We start from the raw sequence: 14,391 nt of genomic DNA on the forward strand, positions 1-14,391 counted from the left end.
TTCATCCTTAGGTAATGGCTTGATAAATATGTTTGCAATTTGTTCTTTTGTATGGACATATTCCAATTTGATTTCTTTGTCTTGCACCAATTCTCTGACAAAATGATATTTTATAGCAATATGCTTGATTTTGGAATGCATCACTGGATTCTTTGATATGTTAATTGCACTTGTATTATCACAAAAAATGACAACTAGTTCTCTGATCTCAACCTTCATGCCTTCCAACAATTATCTAAACCAAACAATATTAGAACAATTCACTACCATTGCAACATATTCTACTTCTATTGTAGATTGGGATATGTAGTTTTTCTTTTTGCTTGTCCAAGATACTAACCTTTTACCAAGAAAGAATTCTCCACCACTTGTGCTTTTTTTTTCATCAATATTTCCTACCCAATTAGTAGCAATAAACACTTTTAAGTCTATATTTCCTCCAATTTTATACCATAAGCCATTGTCTTCAGTGCCTTTCAAATATTTCAAGATTCTTTTGATTGCCATCATATAATTTTCTCTAGGTTTTTCTAAGAATTTTGCCACTATACCAACTACGAGAGCAATATCAGGCCTTGCATGAACTACATACTATAATTTTTCAATCATTGATCTATATAAGGTGTGATCTACCTCTTTTGAATCATCATCTTTGGTAAGCTTTAATCCAATACACATGGGAGTTCCAACTAGTTTTGAATCTTCCATACCAAACTTCTTGAGTATCTCCTTGATATACTTAGACTGAGTGATGTAGATATCATTCCTACTTTGCTATATCTGAAGTCCAACAAAGAACTTAATCTCACCAAACATAGAAATTTCAAATTCTTTGTTCATTTGCTCTATAAATTCTTTGCATAGATCATCATTCCCTATAAATAAAGTATCATCCAAAAATATTTTTCCCAATACAATCTTGTTATCTAGTCCTTCCTTGATATACAAACTATTTTTATCATTAGTTCTCTAGAAAACAATCTGTATAAGGTAGTTCTGCAACCTCTCATACCATGCTCTAGGAGCTTGTTTCAGACTATATAAAGCTTTGTGCAGCTTGCAAACCATGTCCCTTTTGTCTAGATCAAAAAAACCTTATGGTTGTTCAATGTAGACTTCTCCATCAAGAATATCATTAAGAAATGCAAATTTAACATTCATTTGATATACCTTAAATCTGTTATGTATTGCATATGCAAGTAAGGTCTTGACACCTTCCAATCTTGCAATAGGAGAAAAAGTCTCACCATAATCAATGCCTTCTTGAGAGTAGCCTTTACATAGTAGTCTAACTTTGTTTCTTGATACCTTACCATCTCCATTCAATTTATTCCTGAATACCCATTTTGTTCCAATCACATTTTTATCTTTACACTTAGGAACAAGGGTCCAAGTTTTGTTCTTTTCTATTTGCCTATTTCTTCATTCATAGCCTCAATCTAACTTTCATTTTCCAATGCATCTTTAACATTTCTAGGTTCAAAATCATCAAGTAAACATGTACCTTTTAGCTTACTTCTTGTCATAGTACCTTCTAATTTATCTCCAATAATTTGATCTAGTGCATGATGCCTTTTGACATACTTGGCCAATATAGGTTCTTTTCCTTTTGAATGAATTGCATTGTCTTCCTTTTGAACTTCAACTTCTGGCTTTGGTTGCTCAAACTTGGTAGACATTGGCTTGATAGCTTCAAAATGTGACTTGGGTCCTTGCAACTCAGTTTGAATTTCTTGCAACTTGGTAACTGAGTAAGACTTGGGAGTAGAGGTCTCCTTATTGACAAATGTTTCTGGCAATGTATCAGGTTCAATGTAAACAAATCTCCTGTAATCTTCTAGTTCCTTCTTGCTTTCTTCTTCAGTCCTTTCTACAAACTCATCAATTCTCACATGTGCACTTTATATGATTTTATGAGTAGACAAATTCAAACATCTATATTCCTTACTTCTACAAGAATATCCTCAGAACATAACTTCATTTCCTTTCACATCAAACTTTTCTTTTCTAGATTCTTTCAAGATATAACATTTACTTCCAAATACTTTCAGGTAACTTACATTTGGTTTATATCCATACCATAATTCATAGGGAGTTTTATATGAGTCATTCTTCAACTGTACTTAGTTTAAAGTATGAACTGTAGTGCTAATAGCTTCCTTCCAGTATTTGATAGCAATGTTCTTTTCAATCATTAGAGTCCTTGAAAAATCCATGATGGGTCTGTTTCCCCTTTTAACTATTCCATTTTGCTCAGGAGTTCCAGGGGTTGATACCTATCTTTTGATTCCTCTTTCAATGCAAAAGTTGTTGAATTCATTTTAGATGAATTCACCACCTCTGTCTGATCTTAAGCATTTCAGCCTTTTCCCTATTTCCTTCTCTATTCTTGCTAGATACCATTTGAATTTCTCAAATGCTTCTAACTTCTCTCTTAAATACATAACAGTCATCATTCTAGAGTAGTCATCAACAAAAAGAATGAAGATTTTTTCTCCACTATAGCTTTCTATTCCAATGGGTCCACATAGGTCAGTATGCACAATTTCTAAGATATCCTCAGATTGATAGTTTTTTCTTATAAAACTAGTCTTTCCCATTTTGCCAATCTAATAGTTCTTGCATAAACCAATATCTGGTTTCTTCAAACTAGGAATACCTCTCACTTTTCTAAATTTTCTTATTTTCACCATGTTATCAAAATTTACATGACATAACCTTCTATGCCATAACCAAATTTCTTCAACTTGAGCAATAAAACATGAGTAATCACCAAGATCAAGATAAAATAGGTTACCTTTTGTTTGCTTGATTGAATCAATTTTTCTTTGCCATCCAACAGTCTTTCCTTGTGATGCATAAATTCTACCATGAATCCAATGTTGATTAGTTGTGCCACACTCAAAAAATTATGTTATAGTCCTTCAAGCCAATAGACATTGTCACATACAAGTTCTTTGGTTAATGAGATTCAGCCTCTCCCTTTTATGCAACAAGGTTCATTGTTTCCAAACCTTATACTACCACCATCATAGTCTTCAAAGTGTTCAAACTTTTTTTTATCACCAATAATATGATGTGAAAATCCACTATCTATGATCCATGTGTCATTTTTTCTCACATGAGAGATAAGTGCCATCTTTTCTTCTTCATCACCAGATTCATCTTTCATAGCATTGTAAACTATTTCATCTTCACTGTTATCTGAATCTTTAGCCATAAAAAAAGTCTTCTTACCTTTTTCCTTGAATGATTTGTGATTTTTGAAATCCTTCTTGCCATCACACTTATGACTTTTCTTCTCATCCTTGCTTTCTTTGTTTGGGCACCTGACAACAATATGACCAATTTTTTCACATGAAAAATAGATTAGGAGAAATTTACCTTTGTATTTTCCTCTACCTCTAAAATATTTCTTTGTAAGAACAAAGCTTCAACAACTTCAAGATCACTATTAGAACTTTTCTCTAATTCTTCTTCACTTTTTGACTAATGTCCTTTGTTTTCTTGCCCTTTTCCTTAAGTGAAAGCTTGGACTCAAAAGTAGATTCAGTATTCTTGGAAGTTGGAACATAGTTGTCAAAGTTGTCTAGCTCAAAAGCTATCAATCTTCCTACCAAGGTATCCAAAGTTATCTTATGATTTTTCTCACACCTCCTTTCTTGAATAGCAGATACTCTAATTGCATAGATGGGAAGCAATGTTTTGAGAACTATACTTACAATAGTTTCTTCCTTGATATCTCCTCTAGAAGCTTTAATTGTACTGACACTAGCTTTGATTCTTTCCACATATTTGGAAATATTTTCATCTTCTCTCATTCTCATTTGATCAAATTGTACTCTAAGGCTTTTTTCTTTGGCTCTCCTCACATTTTCATCATCATCATAGATGTCTTTTAGCTTATTCCATATTTAAAAAGTGGTTTTGCAGTCCTTGATATCATCAAATTCCTCATAGCTAAGAGTAGATGCAATATCTATCATCATGGTGTTATGACTCTTTTTCTTAGCAATATCTCTAACAAATAATGTACCAGTAGGAGTTGTGTATTCTTTGTCAAGGTATTTCAATCCTAAATCACCAATGGAAGCCAGATGAAGTCTCATGAGTCCCTACCATGTTGAAAAGTTGTCTCTATTAAGCTTTGGAATTTTTCTCTTGTATGACATCTTGATCTTTAGCTTAGGTCCTTAAAACCTTTCCTACAAGCACCAAAAGCTCTGATACCAATTTTTGGAAATATAAATGGAGTAATTGAGAGGGGGTGAGGGTGAATTAGTTACCACAAAATTATTTTAGATCCCTTGGATATTTACAATAAAATTGATTGGTATTGTTATTTGGTAAACACATAAAAAATGCTATAACTTAGTAAAAGCAAAGTGTGATTTACTTTTAAGTGATCTTAAACATTCATAGTGATTAATTTGCAAGCATAAAAGAAATAACATGAACACATGAGACACCAAGATTTAACTTGGAAACCTAATATGGGAAAAACCACCAATGTAACTAGTTACTGCTTTTCACTCTTCTAAAGTGAGCTCTATTAGGAGCCAACTTGGTCAAAGGTTAAAAAGAACACTATTAGCTATGACCTTGTTAGAGGATTTAATCACCCTATTAGGAGTGGCCTTCCAAGAGGTCTTAAAAAAATTCAATGAAACTATCACCTTGTTAGAGGATTTACAACTGGTTGTTAAACCAACTCTTTTAGGAGATTTTGGATCACTACTACAATGGTAAGAAAGTAACAATGAAATGACTTGATTGAGATGCAACTAAATTGCTGATTATATATCTCTATTCTAATTCATACTAGATCCTTCTTGATTGAATATTACTTTACTACTCCACAAGGATATTTGACCATCCTTCAAATTCACTCACACACTTTCCTTCTCAATCAATCAATACACTTGCATACTTGCACTCACACTAGAATCTCAATTTGACCGTTCATTTATACCATCTAGAATATCAAGTTAGCTCAATTAAAACTTACAATGACCAATAATCATCACCATAGTCAGTTAGAAAAAAATATTTGAAATAATTGAACTTCATATCCCAAATCAAAAAAATCCTTTGATAGCTGACCCAACTTGGTAAATACTAGTCCTAACATGATTTCCTATGTTAACCAATAGAAGCTTGGTTAACACTATAGACTTGCAAAATCCTTTGGCAACTGAATGAACTCGGTTAATACTGACTCCATCCAACTTTCCTTTTTTAACCATGAGAACTTGATTAACACTATTTTCTACCATAATTTCCTTCAATGCCTGAGTGAGCTCAGTAGACATAGTCTTCGTAGAGTAATCTCCAAGAATGCTCGGGAGATAAAGAAAATTATCTTGCTGACTAAGTGAGCTCAGTAAGCATTGACTAAAAACTAATATGACATTTCTATAACATCAAAGACAACACACAATTAGTCAATTGTATCCAACAAAACACCATATTGACTAGGAATCAAATAGATGGCTCAAGATGACCACATTGTTGTTCATTCATAGACCAAATTGACTAAATAAAAGGAGTCAACAACTTTCTATAAAGTAGAAGTCATGTGCATGGTGGATCATCACATAGACATAACACCAATGCAAAAATATTATCAAAGTAGACAAAAGAGGGATCTAGACATACTTGTTTGCATCCTCCATAGGAAGATCACATTTTGATACACTTGCCACTTAGGCCAAAAGTCAAGTCAGGTTAGTCTAACATTGACTACAAATAGTTAAATCAACAAGTAGAAGAAATATCTTCCAATTAATTATGCAAATTCTATCTAATTTCCAACTCACATGTCAAAATTATAGGTATAATAATAATTTACATTTCATAAACCAACTATCAACCAAATTATTGAGTGCAACATATCATCAAATGAATATTCCATACATGAATATATTGAATAAGTTGACCTACATCTCAAACTATATTTCATCATATGTAAGAACCATGCCCTACTAAACAATTGCCACATTATCAATGGCAAGAATACATAAAATAATCAAGAAAAATCCTAGTTTGAATAGTCAACATCTATTTCATTCACCATGTTCACAAGAAATCAAATAATTATTCATTTAAGAAGGGTAACACATGACTTTACCAAGAGATTTTGATCTACACATCATCCTTCCATCAAAATGAATTATTTAATAAATATATGAAGCATAATTTAAAGCATCATAGAAAATGTCAACCTACACATTGAACATGGAATAATAAGCACATCATACAAGTGCAATATCATCTATCATGTGATCAGAACCATTAAGTAAATCATCTAGGTATGCTCACCAATCACCTACAAGGATTAGTAAATCCAATTTTTATCAATTTAGTGACTTTAGGACCTCAAGCCCATCTTGTCACCATAATGTGCTTAACCAACATATAAGCATGTGTTGTGATGTATGGCTTTCATGCCATTAAATCATCACATAAATTATGGTTTGATGTGCTTTAACCTCACCAACCATAGAGTGAATACTCTCATCAAGATTCTTCCTGACATGAAGAATACCTAATCCTAGCATGAGAAACCTAGCTTCCCAGAACAAGATGGATCAGATGGATCCACTGCAGCCATGAAACACACTTCATTGCAACCATGTGCCTAGTAGCCTAATCACAAAATGTAGTAGGGAATAAAAATAAACTACACATCTACACATATGTAGTAAAATAAAATAAGCATAACCATATAGATATATGCATTATCTTAAAAAAAAATGGCCTGGTCAAGCACTTTAAAAGCTAGATTTAATGGTAGAAGAAATAAGAACAACATGTATCCATTCTAAGGAACTGGCAGATAGAGAAACTAAACATGAAGTATCCATCTATATTTCCCATAATTGCTACAGTACACCTAGCCATGAAGGAAAATAAACATCTCTATATGCTGACCACAATAGGAATTCCAACTAGTCCGATTTCATTTAAAGTGAACACTTATGATTATTCCTTTTCATAGGGTACAATCAACATATCAAGGACTATTTGATTATGTTTGAAACTAATTTATCACATATATGATTGTTTTTCACATATAAGAGTTCCATATTCTTCACAATCTACTCCCTTATACATCCTATCAATGCTCCACAATGAACATCATAGATGACATCACTTCCAAATCATAGGAGTAGCATCATCAAAAATATGCACACACCTTAGCCAGCTCAAGATCAAAGAAATCTTGAAAACAAGATTCATAATTCTCAAGTCAAAGTCCAAAAAGGAGATACAAAACTAGAATAAAAGTGAACAAGGGTCATGGTAAATAGGTCACATAAGAAATTGGTGGCTCGATGGTCATGAAGAACATAAAATTTCAAGCTAGTCCTTCATCACATTTAAGTTCATGAAACCGAACATAATAAAATGAAAACCCAATTCACTTAAAGAACAATGACTCTCACTAGTCACCAAGAGGGAGTAGATGTTTAATGAAACCTTGCATCCAAGGGTCAATAAGAACATAACCAAACTTATCATGCATCACATTCAACTTATCTTGATAATCACACATTAAATGCATAATAGAACATACAATACTTTTGCAAATGAAATCCATATTCTTTCCACTTATTATATTAGGTTAATCAATGAACGTCATGAATTTGACATAAAATAGAAATAGATCCTTGCATCACATGTCATTTACATAATAAAAAGACATTTTTCATTGCTATCACAAGAAAAATATTCATTTGGTAGGCTCTCATAGCCTAGTACAAAAGTCAGCCATCTTTTGACTATTTCAATAGTTTAAATTTAATACTCCATTATGCATATTATACCATCACATTGTTTAAAGTAAATATAATCATAAACATATAAGGTACAAAATTTACCAGTCATTCCATAAACTTTCCATTTTGACAATCTTTAAAGGAATGCAATTTTTAACTCACAATCATGACGTGCATAAGGAACATCATATCCTTCTATGTCAAAAGTAATCATAGCTAAGAGATGCAATATGCAACCCATGTCATCATCTCATAAAACATAAAATAAACTAGTTGACTTACAGTTGTGTGTCTAGCATAGTGAACTCAAAGCCCAAATGTGGAACCAAGAGCTCTAATACCATATGTAAAGACTACCCCTACAAAACCAATGCCACATTAGCAATCTCCTTAAAATGCAAAAAAATCAACGAGGGTCAAACTCATTTGAATATTGACCAGTCAAAATTAGTTGATTTATTATCATTAACTTTAACAATATGTTAAATATATGTATATGCTCAAATCTTTAAAAAAATGTAATTGTTTCACTAGAATACCATGATGTATCGATTATGTTGACCATTTCAACAAAAGCTCCAGAATCTATCTAAAAACACAAAGCAAGAATATTGGAGTGTTTACCATCCTACCACAAAGTTGTTAAGTTTCCCTAGAATCTTTCTTGACATGAAAGATACCTAGCCTAATATTGAGGAAGACTAAACAAGAAAAACTAAGAGAAGGTAATGGAATTGTGCAGTAACAAGAAAACATATTCTAAACTATTATACTACACAAACACTAACAAAATCACATAGTCAGGCTAGTATCCATCTACTTAATTAAAAAAAATTGTCCTTAATTCCAATTCACATCATAAACATCATATATTCATGTGAAAAATGTAAGATAAGCATCATAAACAAGTCATAATGAGGGATCCTTAGCATGCCATGTAAAACCATCAAAAAATCACACCTTGTAAAATCTATTTTGCATTCCATACATATAGAAACATTATGTCAGGACTCTCCTTTAACACATAATACATCATGATTCTCATATGCCTTCTATACATATCAAGGAATGCAATCATTCACTTAACTTTTTAACATGTTGATTTCATAATAAAACTTTGAGTAATAAAACAATGCATTGTAAATAGAAATATTAAAGCATTCATTTGGCAGTATATGAATTTCAATGGATTCCACTTAACCTAATAAATCTCATTGAATCATAGTATATCTAGTATATATATCCTTGGAGCCTAAACTTAGTTTAGATGTTATTGTATCAATAAAATTAGGAACAGTCATAAACCTAATAACAAAAAGATGTAGGAAACATTTGTTCCAATACAAATTAGCAATCTAATTTTCATCATTCCATCTTCAAGTTCATAGGAATGCTTAAGAAATAAGAGTATTATCATTGTCATATTCAGTCCATTCTTAAGTAGTAATGAACCACAAAAATACCTATCATATTTTCTATAGAAGCAATGTCACCATGCTTAATTTGCATGAAGGTTCAACTTACCCATAGAGGATAAAATATTTGGAAAGTTAAATATTGTTTGATTATGCTCAAACACCTTCTAAATTAGAGCATTCTTCTAGGATTTTGTCACACATGGAGAAACCACAGGTTTAATATCATCAGGTGTTAAATTTTTCTGCAACAATTTGTAAATTCAATGCATTATTCAATGTCATATGATGGTGTAGATATGGAGATCTATATATAGCTATGGAAGGTCATACACTCCCTTTTACAAATAGAAGAATTTCAACAATAGTCTTAAGTTGGTTTGGAGATGATTATGCATGAGGCCCATTATACATGTATTACTTGCCCTTTCAGAATGATTTTAAGGGATGTCTTGTTTGATATTCTCCTTCTATGAATAGTCCCCTTTCTAATACATTAGACTAAAATTTACAATACATTTATTTGGCAGTTACAAGGTTTAATATTCATCCCTCAAAATGATATATTACAACATTTTGGTAGGAATAGATGGTCAGTTTAATCACTTGGTAGTGTGGTGCAAAAGAGGAACAAGTTAGTTCATCTAGCTGCATGCATATCTTGTTTTCAGCTACTTTAATTTTCACATAAAGACTACCTCAAGGTTGTACCTATAATGGAAGAGTCCTAAATCAACTCACTTTAAGATTTATCAAAGCTTTCTACACTTGTTTGAGGCTATTTTTTATTAAAAGGTATCATAACTTTATTGACATGCTCTAGTTTGAGTTTGGATACTAAATGAGACTATGAGGGATAGAGATGGGCATGCACGACCATTCACAACTAGTTTTCCAATAGAAGAAGTACAAGAAAGGTAATATGTCAAAAATATCTAGCTTCTAGGTGTGGTGGTTATTTTTCAAAGCTTTTAATGGAATTTTTACATGTCTCTCAGTATGATGTTTTGACTATAAAAAAAAATATTTCAATCTCAAATATAAAAAGTAACTAAAATTAACAAATGACAGCCATGATGTTGCCCCATTGTCTAGCTTAAAATAATAAAGAAGAGATGATAGCTACTTGTACAAATTACAGCCTATCAGAATCATTCATAATGAAGTTGTAATCTACGTCGCATCAAATCATTTAAAGAGAGTTCCTAATTTAATGATATGCTTCACAAGTCAGCTTCATTAGAAAAAAGGTAAGTTGGGTAGAAATTTCAATTATAGATAATGAATTGAATCAACCATAGTTATGTATTTTTTTTTGGCTTTTTATTTTCTAAGAAGCATTATATTTTCACTCACCCACTAGCCTAGGCATAGATTAGAGATCCATGCAGTAATAAGAGGACAAGAGAAAAGTGAAACAAATATTGAAAAACTAAATAATTGAATTGGTGGAATACTCTAGATTTTGTGCTAAAGAGTATGAAAAAAATGGACTTTAATCCCAACTATTTAAGAGCACATTTCATGAAGAATTAATCATTCATTTTCTATAATTCTAAAGTAAAATATGGAATAGAGAGGAACCTGTAGCTCTACAAATTATTAATGCCTACCAAAACCTAGATTCTTCTCTTTTTAACACCTTCCATCATAAGCCTGATTTTAATTTACTGACTTGCTTCTTTTCAATCTATAGGATCTCCTATGTAATATACTCTACCAACATTTTTTGGCAATATATTGAATATGGCTGATTGCTCATGTATAGTCAAGGAGGCTTATTTGCCAACTGTGTCTAATTGAAGAGGAGCAATCCTAACAACAAATAATCCCAGGTGCATATGCCACTGAGAAGATGGAAAAGACTTTTGGTTCTTGAAAAGGGAAAATATAGTTACTCATGAATATGTGCAAATTATAATAGTTTGGAAGTTATTTCCTTAAAACAAACTTTTAACAAAATTAGTCATTGTTTGATTCTAATTCAAGCAATTAATTTGATTGCTTTTGTCCAAGTGGTAGTCCAATACCAATTTATTCAGTATGTGAAGGAGTGGGTTGTGACATATTCCATAAAATCAAGGTCAATTTGGACATACAAGCTTGTTTTCTACCATTTCACTAACTAGCCAAACTAAATGTGTAGGAGCACATTTGAAAAAATATCAGAATGCCAAGGAGCACAACAAATCATCTCAAGTCTAAACATGCCATTTCTAGTGTAATGGAATCACAAGGCTCATCAGATAATGTACTTAAGATAAAATGCCAAGTTGGGAACATTGAGAATGATAGAGCCTTTAAAATAATAAAATAGGTATGGGATAATATTTGAAAAAAGAATGAAGTGTCACAGATGCATTGTAGGAAGTAATCGGTTAATTTTGAGTTGGTTCAAATAGTTTGTGTAACCACCCAAATAGGGAAAGAAGTGGAGCTTTGTTTTATGAATAAAGGTTTGATATATATTGATAGAAGCATAATAGAATGGTAGTAGAGGATAATTTGATCTCTCCACTTTGAGAATCAATATGTATAGTGAAGGATTAGAACAATTAAAAATATTATGTACTATGTTTACTATGTTTTGGACTACTGCAATAATCATGTAAATATTTGCATTTTATTCAGTGCCTTTAAAATCCATTTTTTTGTGGAAACTATAAATGATTTTGTTTTGGTTAATTTCATGAAGTATTCACTCTTTATGGATCAATTTTGTATTGAATAATTAAAAATGGGCTAAAAATAGTATGTCCATCGGTCTTGGATTTGGAAGCATGTAGTGTACTTTATATGTAATTGATTTCAAGAATCAATTTTGTTGAAATATTTAATGTTGCACATTGGTTTCCCCTAGAGCCAAATGCCCACCTACCACCTGACAACTTTTAAAATAGTCAAAAATAATGAATGCAGGTAGGTGAGTATTTTCAAATTTGGAAAAGAGGGGGAAATATTTTTGGCAAGGACAAAAGGAATGAATTAGTCTCATTTGATCAGTTGAAGAAAAGGAGATTAGAGAAAAAATTTGTAGAGTAGAGGGGAATAGAAGTTTATCAGCAGATCAAGTCAAAGATAGAAGGAAGTTCTAGTTTTGTGTTTGTAGTTGCACATGTTGGATCCTTTTTTGGTTATTCTATAAGTTCATTGTTTGATTTAACCTATAAAGCAGTGATTGCTCTAGGTGTTATTGTATGCAACCATTAGAGTTGCAAGTTTTAAGTTTTATGTTTTTACAAGTTTGAAGATTTTAGGGTTTTTTGGTTGAAGTTGAATGCTCCCAAATTTTGTAATAGTTTATCATATTTGAATAGCAAGAAAGAAAGAAGGCATACATATGTTGTTGTTCTTCTCTTTTTCATTATTGCATGTTTTTCATTTGAGAAGTTATTTGTTGAAATCTTCATACTTTGGCTCTTTAGTTTTAATGATGGAAAAATTTAGGTTGTAAATCTAGTTTATAGCCCACTTGGTTTGGTCTATATTAAGTCTTCTTTATTGCTTTCACCGATTTCTCTCTATAATTTGAACCAAGCTCACTTAGCATCCACTTCTATCAAGAACCACTTTATAGTGGTTACTAAAGTCACTTGACATTGCTTGCTACTGAGCTCACTAGGCACACTCCTATCGCTCAACATCCATTGGTGCTGAGAAAAATTGCCACTAGACACCTTTGCATGCCAAGAAAAATCGGAACTTGGCAATAGTTGTTGCCAATAAATCTTTTAGGTTTTTGATTTTATTTTTCACATGGTATCAGAGCTTTGAGGCCCCACATCCATAGTGAGTTAGGGCATTTTTTTTTTCTGGGATATTTGACATGGCAAGAGATGTAGGAAAGATATGGTAGCAGCCACCATCCTTTAATGGACAAAATTATGATACATAGGAAAAGAAAATGAAAACCATAATGGTTGGAAATGATTTATGGGAGTTTGTGATTAATGGGTTCAATGATGTGATAGACCCAACTCAATATGATGCCATTACCAACAATAAAAAGACTTAGCTGAAGGAGTCAAGGAGAAAGGATGAAAAAGCATTAAGTTTGATTGAGGTGGCAATGATAGAGATAGTTTTTCTCAAGATTGCAATAGAAAATTATGCAAAGGAAGCATGGAATATCCTTGAGACAAACTTCAAGGGGACTGATAAGATTGGAGTAGTGAAGCTACAAATTATTAGAAGAGAGTTTGAGAACATTCATATGAGGGATATTGAACCTATTGCAGAGTTTAGCTCACAAATCTTCACTTTGATAAACTAGCTCAAATAAAATAGAGAAGAATATGATGAGTAGAGAATAGTAGAGAAAATATTGAGAACTTTACCTCAAAAATATAACAATCTTGTCATGACCATAGAGGAAGCAAACGACTTCACCACATTGACCATGGATGAGTTGATGGAAACTCTTCAAACCCATAAGCATCAGATAAACAGGTCAGCAAACTACTTTCCAATAGAAATATTTTAGGCTCAAGAGAATTCAAGAGGTAGGGGAACAGGTAGAAATGGCTTTGGTAGAGGATCAAGAAGTAGAGGTCATGGAAGGAATGGTCAAAGTAATGTTGGTGCAGAAAGCTTAGGAAGATCAAATAACAAAGAGGGAGCAAGCACCTCAAAATAGCTCTAGAGGAGGTAAGAAGAATTACAACTCCAATAAGAGTAATGTTGAATGCTACTACTGTCATAAGTATGGGCATTATACAAGTGAATTCTAGAAGAAATAGGGTGATTAGTCAAAGTAAAATGCTAATGTGGCTGATGTGAATATGGGAAATGCAAACAATCCCATAGCCTTCATCATGTGTAACATTGGTGAAGAAGGAAGCCCTGAGGTATGGTACCTTGAATGTGGTTGTAGCAACCACATGAGTGATAATGAAAGTTTATTCTCTTTCATTGATAAGACTTTTAAGTCTAAAATTAAGATGGAAAATAATGGAACTATTCCCATAGTGGGCAAAGGATCTCTTATGGTTTGCACCAACCAAGGTGAGAAGAAAGAAATACAAAATGTGTATTTTGACCCTGGTATGAAGCACAACTTGATGAATGTTGGAAAACTCATTCAAAATGGATACAAGGTGCTGATGGAAAATAACAAGTGTGTCATTCATGAGAAGGATGGGAGTAATAGATTACTAGCAGTCCAAATGACAAAGAACATGATGTTTCCATTGAGG

This window comes from Cupressus sempervirens, chromosome 4 (assembly GCF_028749045.1).
Source record: "Cupressus sempervirens isolate cs-2001-9-10 chromosome 4, ASM2874904v1, whole genome shotgun sequence".
In the NCBI taxonomy this organism is placed as follows: Eukaryota; Viridiplantae; Streptophyta; class Pinopsida; order Cupressales; family Cupressaceae; genus Cupressus; species Cupressus sempervirens.